We start from the raw sequence: 7418 nt of genomic DNA on the forward strand, positions 1-7418 counted from the left end.
GAAAACGTAATATAAAGAAGTAAGGAAAATTAAAGGTTAAAATGCACGGTAATTTCTTGTCATATCGCCGCAAATGCACATAAAGTACGTACGAATTCACACTGTTACAACAACCGATTGCTGCACATATCGCTTTTAAAGGTGAATGCGTACTTGCTTACCAGTTATATCCATCCCTGCGTATATAGCTAACAGAATGTCAAACACCATTGCTGTGCTCTAGAACTTGCAAAGTAACTTGCTTGCCTGCTAGTGGCACTCCAGTACATTTCTAAAAGCCTGCTCAGGCAGTGCCATCTTGTGGTTTGTCATATGTAGAAGCCTCAACAAGCCAAAAATCAGCTACTTTTTTTTCCAAAGGACAAAATTAATTTGTATCAGCTAAATGTATGAGTTTTTATAGCCACCGAGCTTATCTTATTGGAAGACAAAGCAGGACATTCACGTATCATGTAATTAATTTAAGAAAGCGGTATTTTGCCTCATTACGCGTGTATTTAAGCTGCAGTGTGGTGGAAGCTTATTACCTTTGAATAACATTCCTTTAAATATTATGCCTCAGCTCCATTTGCTTGAATAAAATAACGCTTCCTATTGTACTGAACATTCGCTATACAATTTGTTTTTATGAAACTTTCTTTAACATTTAAAAGAAACGTAGAACTTTCTACATCTGAACTACATAGCACGTCTTCGACATTCCCCGGTTAAATGGACGTTACGCAAGAGTTATGACGTAATACGCACGTAGCGTAATACAACTCATTAGCCAATTTCAACGTACGTACTATTACATTAATGTTAAGCGGACAGTGGGAGTAGTTTCCATAGAAACAACGTAAATATTCTTTACCGTTTGCAGCACAGCAAACTCTACGAATGAAAATGGCGCTCAATTGAGCAGTTTGTTAGCTCTCCAAAATTTCCTTTTATTCTTCAAATTATATTATGCTACTTTGATTATTTACTCTTTTATACTATACTAATGTAGTACATGTCGATAAAATTATTGCATGTTTTTAATGTCATTAAAACTTGTGGTCTTTATTTTTATTGGGGGTGCTCTTATATCGAAGTGATGATGATAGACAGCTATTTGGTTAGTAAAATCTTCCCAAACTTCAAAAAATGTCACTGATCCCTAAAACGGCGGTGTAATTTGCCGGGGTGTCCACGATAAAATATGCGGAATGGTGGGAGATTGGCTATGCGAACGGAAATCCGGCACTAAACAATACAGACAGTTTTCTTTTTAATACGGCGCGAACCCGTAATAAACAGGACGGTAGGCACAGCCCGCCCCCCCCCTGAGCACTGAGCGCGGACTGTACCGGTACACTGACCGGGGGCTGGGAACCCTTACGGTAATGGATGGTAAAATGTTTACCTAAAATGTTTAAGTAATTTGGGGCATTGCTTTCGTAATAAGGTAAATGCTTCAAGCTGACTATTGCATTTTTAAAAAAACAATGTTGCACAGAATTTAAAAAATACTCTTAGTTTCATCAGTGTTAACACAGTTCTCAGTAGCATTCATCTGGGTTTTCACTTGTGGAGCGCTGTTGTTTCCTATTCCATGTTAGTTATAATCGCCAGCACAGTTTTTTTTTCTGTAAACCCCACAATTTCCATTTTCCAAACCGCTTATCTTACTGGGTCTCGGGGTGTCCGGAGCCTATCCTGAAAGCAATAAACCCCACAATTATTCATTATAATCCATCCATCCATCCACTTTCCAAACCGCTTATCCTACGGAAGCAATAAACCCCACAATTACTCATTATAATCATGGGCGTAAATCGCGGAGGGGACGGAGGGAACATGCCCCCCCACCCCCATCCGAGAGTTGTCCCCCCCCCAATAAATTATTTAAAAAAACGCACTCTCTATTATGAAAAATATATATACGTATACCTAAAATAATTGTGTAAGTAGAAAATAAAACAAACCCAAATAATGCATTTAGAAACAGTTGCGTCCCCCCCCATTCCTCACAGTGGTTTGGCCCGCTGCCTGCTTTCTCAGTTCATCTCACCTACTCTACACACACGAGTCAGGTGTGTGGCTGCGGATCTATTAACGTTGAATTCCAGTAAGTAGGGTATTTTATTCACTTTAAATAAAGAGATTATCTTTAATGTAGTTAATGCATACTCATTCATAAATTAGTTTCGGCAAAAAAGCTGATTACCGATGTAATTTCCCATGAATTTGATATATTAGCGACTAAAATATTACTTGTGTAGTTAACGTTCGCTTGTTTACAATAACTTGTTCCATAGTGCACTGCAACTAACGCGCCAAAGCAGTTTCCAATGCATTGTTTTATTTGTGACGACCTGGCATAATATTAACTTAACATTAACGGCCACAGTTAGCATATTGTTTAGCTGTGCATTTACTAAATGAGCACTGTGCTACGTCCAAACTGACCCCACTGTATTTTTTTGTATAATCAGTTTCTATTCTGTTCTTAAGTGTCTTAATTCATTTTAAATACAAATTGAAACTTTTTTTAATTCCTTGTTTTTATTGTTGTGATTATTTTATGTTAGTTTTACTTTCTTTGTGTAAAGCACTTTGAATTACCATTGTGTATGAAATGTGCTACAGCATAAACTCGCCTTGCCTTGCAGTGTCATAGACTAGGTAAAATGACAGAGAAAAGGAAAATGGACATAGGAACATTTTTCAGTGCACCTAAACGCCAAGTAACGAAACGAAAAGTTCACATATTATGGCAATTTGGCTTTAAGAATGGGTACTTATGACTACTAATGTCACAATATCAATCGCAGGCAAAGGAGACAGAAATTATTGAGGGACAGGTAGAGCAGGGTCATTCAGATGTACAGTGTCAGGTAAGTGTGTTGTGCTTTTATTGAAGGGATAAGGACAGAATTTTTTTTTGGATGAACAATTTCTTTAATGTTTTCTGAGTTGTGGCTGTTCAGTAGATGAACATCACAGGCTCACCAATTTACAGTATGATCTGTCAATTTAACAAGTGTAATGTAAACAAGTTGAGTATTATGAGTATGGAAAACATCTTTTCCTGCATTATTTCTGCTTTAGGAGTCAGTCTGTTCTGAGACAGTGAGAGTAGAGGAAGGGGCAGATTCAGAACCAGGGAGGGAGCCGGAGACAGCAGAACAAAGAGATGATATTGCCAGCAGCAGCACAGGGAGCACAGTTTTTAGTTTAGATCTCAGTGCCTGCACAACTACCTCCCCAGTGTATCGAAAAACAAATGTTTTCAAAGAAGTCATTGACATTTCAAGAGAAATCGTATCAAGACTTTCCATGGCTAAATTACAGTCCATCAGTGTAAGGGGTGTTATGTTTTTACTTCAGCAAAGGTGTTTCAAACCAGTCCTCTTTAGGTCATAGACCTGATGCCGCTTTCGTTAGTACAGGCTTTAGAAATTGGAAGAAAGCCACTGAAAAATGTACAGCACACCAGACCTCTCAAGCCCACCAACATTATGTGACTGTCACTTAGGGGTGGGAATCTTTAGGTACTTTGCGATCCGATCCAATTACGATTCTGGGATCCACGATCCGATTCCAAAACGATTCTTCATATACAGTACATTTTTTTTGCAAATATGCTTAATTCAAATTTAAAATTATATGTTTTTTGTTCATAGTTAGAATCTCTGTTTGACAGTATTTCAATTTTAAAAATGACAAAGTGGAATAAAGACTTGTATTGCTTTTATTTTAACAATTATATTCAGGATGAGCAATTACTAAGGACGATTGTAACAACAAATGGGTTGTTTTCAGTTTGTTTAGAACCTTTTAACAAAGGAAGGAATGTCTTTTATTTATTTTTGTTTAGAACCTTTAGAATTATCTTCAGAGCTGCAATGAATTATCTTTCAATCAGACTGCAAAAAATATCAACATACAAATTAAATAACTTAAATATCCAACATCTCACTATAGTTTATCTATTGTCGATAAGAGCAGTTGATAAGAGACTTCTTGCTCAATATCTGAGTAGCTATGATAAAATAGCTTTCTCAGATCATGCTCCAGTCTCCTCGAAAATTTTGTTAGAACATGGTGTCCTTGACGGTTCAACACTCAGTTGCTTTCGTTGTTGATTTTATTTCACAACAAATTGCCAATTTTCTTTCTTTAAATAAATCTCCAGATGTATTTGTTTCCATATCGCTGGAAACCTTGCAGACCGATACTAGTGGGCAGATTATCTGATATGTAAGCAATGATAGAGAGCTGTGGAAGGAGAAGATGGCATATTTAACACAGCGTGAAGCAGATCTTGACAATTGATATGTTTCTCCCCATCTGCTGATGTTTATAAGGAGCATCTAACGATACAAGCAGAATATGAATTTCTAGTGTCTCAACATACTGCTGAACTACTGATGCAAACAAGGTCTCATTATTACGAGCAAATCCTCTAGAAATGAATAATGCATTCAAGCTTTTCTCCTCTCACTTGTTGTCTAGAGTTCAATAGTTTCTTTAGGGATTTAGCCATTCCTTCATAGGAATGTGTGGCTGTGAATGATTTAGATGTCACTATCACTCTCACTGTAACTGAACTGACCACCATGGCGGCTGCTTCGCAAAGTGGTTAATGTCCCAGACCCGATGGCTTTCCTTCAGAGTTCTATAAAAAGTTATGGCCCCAGTTGTCCTCTCTCCTATTGGACATGTTCAACAACCTGAACCTCTTGCCCAAGCTAATATTTCTCATGCTTAAAAAGGGGAAAGATCCTCATTCTTACACCTCCTTTCACCTAAAGGCTTATTGAATACGGACTAAGATCCTGTCCAAAGCACTGGCCCTTCAGGCTTGTTTAACCAGATTGAGGTCCTTGTCAGAATTTTGTTGGTGGTTCCAGTGTCCTCATGTGAAGCTGAGAGGAGCTTCAGTGCATTGCGCAGACTAAAGACGTGGCTAAGGGCTACTATGGGCCACGATGGACTTAACAGTCTGTTAGTCTGAATATGCAGAAAGATGAGCTGGACAACTTTAACATAAACAACATATGCCAGGAGTTTGTGGGGCCCCGTGATACCAGGAAAAACACATTTGGTACTTTTGTTTAGTGTCCATTCATTAATGTAAGTTTGCTTTAAATTGCAGATGTTTTTTTTTTTTTGCATAGAACAGTTACTGTAAATTGGTTATTTAATTGTTGATTTTGATGCAAAACATTACTTATGTGATATCTTTTTCACAATAATAGTCATGTTTAAATTTTATTGTATGTTGATGGCTTGACCGTAAACAACATAACAAAAAATGCAATAAATAGTTTTGAAGAAAAATCTGCTTTGTCATTTAACCTGAGAAAAACTTTGAAAATAAGCATAATGACACAGTCTCCCTGCTACAATAGTAATGACAGAAGTAATGTTTTTCACTGTGAGGACAAATCTTCATAAGTACAATTTGACTGTATTATTTGTGTCCCCTTCAAAAATTGCTTATGAGAAATGTTATATTTATTGTCCCCCCCTACTGTTAAATGAAATTTACTCCCATGATTATAATAATTATAGCAACTGTTTTTTTATGGTTGAAGATCTGTCTGGTCTTTATTCATTTAATTATCACTGTAAATAGTTGGTTAACTATCTATCATTTACTCCTCAGAAAGCAAATTCAGACAGCGGTTGCCTGGATCAACACCCAGTACTGGGATGCCTGGAACCTGTGTGACGAGGTGATCGACTGGGGAGACGGTGTGGAGGAGTGCTCACGAGCGACACCCCCACTGTCCAGGTTGGGGGGGATAAGGAGGGATTGGGAAGGGCTACTTGGGAAAATGTGGAGGTATCAGAAAGGGGCGTCCAATGGTGAGATGGAGGGGGCGGAGGCTGGTATGAATGTAATGCATATGGTAAATGGAGGTGAGGAGAATGGATGTGAGGTAGGAGTGAATGTGGAGGAGGTTAAGGGAGAAGGAGAGAAAAGTAGAGGGAATGCTTTGGGATCTATTGTGTCACAAGGAGGCAGATCATGGCTGGAAACCATTCAGGAAGAAGGATGTGAGGAAGAAGAAGAAACTGAGGTGGCGTTTCAGGAGGCACAAGACGCTGAGGTTGCCCAGTTGGACAGATGGTGTCCATGTGGCTGGTGTAAGGTGGGGTAGGAGGCTTCTGAACCATGTGTTAGGCCTAGTGCACTTATGGATTGTGCTTGTTTGTTATAATGAAATAAGCTTATAAACTAAACATAATATATTTTATAGGTACGTGTTTATATCAGTATCTACATGTAAAGGGAGCAGACACAGGAAAAAGGTATTGAAGACCCTTGATATGATATTGCTGTTTTTGATTTAGATTCCAAAGTTAACCCTTTATTTAATTTATCCCTTTTCCCCAAGTAGAATGATGCATTTACTTGTAATCTGTATTATTTTGCTTTGGAGTCGGAAGTTCCAAAATCACCAGGTAAGTTAATCGATTGTATGTGCTTTATCTACTAGATAGATGTAAATGATAAGCCTTAAGATTTATTTTAAATTAATTTATTGTTTTTTTGTAAATTAAAAACAGGAACCCTCGTGGACCAAGACTTGAGGGCATTTGTACCATCCAGCTGTACAACTTTAACTGGTTCTGCAGTCTTTTTCTCCCCACAGCCTCTGCTTGTTCCCTTCTTCTCTTTCTGTCTTCCCTCCAGGAGAGCTCCTCAGGCATCTCCAGCCTGTAATTCCTGGGAAATGCCACCTGCCACCCATCCTTGGAAGCGTCGCCCAGTCTCAGGATCTCATACGTCACCATTCATCACAGAGTCACAGCGCTTGCAGACATCTGGATAAAAGGAAAAGCCCATTTTTTAAAACTTACACGTTAAATTTTCCTCTAATTACCATTTTATTCTTTAAAATTTCATTATGTTTAATTACATTTAGTATGGATTAAGGCACAGCCAGCCTGTCATCAGACTCTCCGGACAATGCCAGCCCAGAGGGGGCTGACCTGGAGGACATTCCCCCGGAGGACATGGAGTGGGAGCCTCCAGGTCTTGCCCTGAGTCCCACTCCGTGGTGTCAGCCCCGTGGCCAAAGTTTCCCCAGCCGAGGAGGCTATCGCCGCGACAACGGCAGGGTCAACGGAAATCCAGTCGTGGGCTGAGGTCCAGGAGGAAAAAACGAGGTTATGCTACCCAGACCTGCCTCCTGATCCAGGCTTGGTCCAAGATGGTCTTTCAGGTTATCCCATCCAATGGTTCCCAAAAGGAACCACCTCCGGTCTCCTCATGGCGCTGGTACTGGCCTGTGTTTTTGTTTTGCAGGGTCCCTGGTTTGGTCCAGTTCCTGTCCTGCCTGCCCCTCGACACCCTCCGACTCTGCCAACCCCTCGCCGTCTACCGATGCTGTTCTTCCCTCGGCTGCCACAGACGAGTAGAGCTTCTACAGACCCAG

The 7418-nt window shown here is 39.6% G+C and overlaps 1 long non-coding RNA gene across 1 annotated transcript; it reads left to right on the top strand.

Annotated features, from left to right (window-relative positions):
* The first annotated feature begins 2808 nt into the window (after nucleotides 1-2808).
* On the top strand, nucleotides 2809-6858 carry LOC125722673 (uncharacterized). Its single transcript, XR_007386506.1, has 3 exons — nucleotides 2809-2861; nucleotides 5639-6128; nucleotides 6237-6858. It is a non-coding gene; the product is annotated as an uncharacterized LOC125722673 (long non-coding RNA).
* The last annotated feature ends 560 nt before the right edge of the window (nucleotides 6859-7418 follow it).

The sequence above is a fragment of the Brienomyrus brachyistius genome, unplaced genomic scaffold, assembly GCF_023856365.1.
Source record: "Brienomyrus brachyistius isolate T26 unplaced genomic scaffold, BBRACH_0.4 scaffold41, whole genome shotgun sequence".
Taxonomy (NCBI): domain Eukaryota; kingdom Metazoa; phylum Chordata; class Actinopteri; order Osteoglossiformes; family Mormyridae; genus Brienomyrus; species Brienomyrus brachyistius.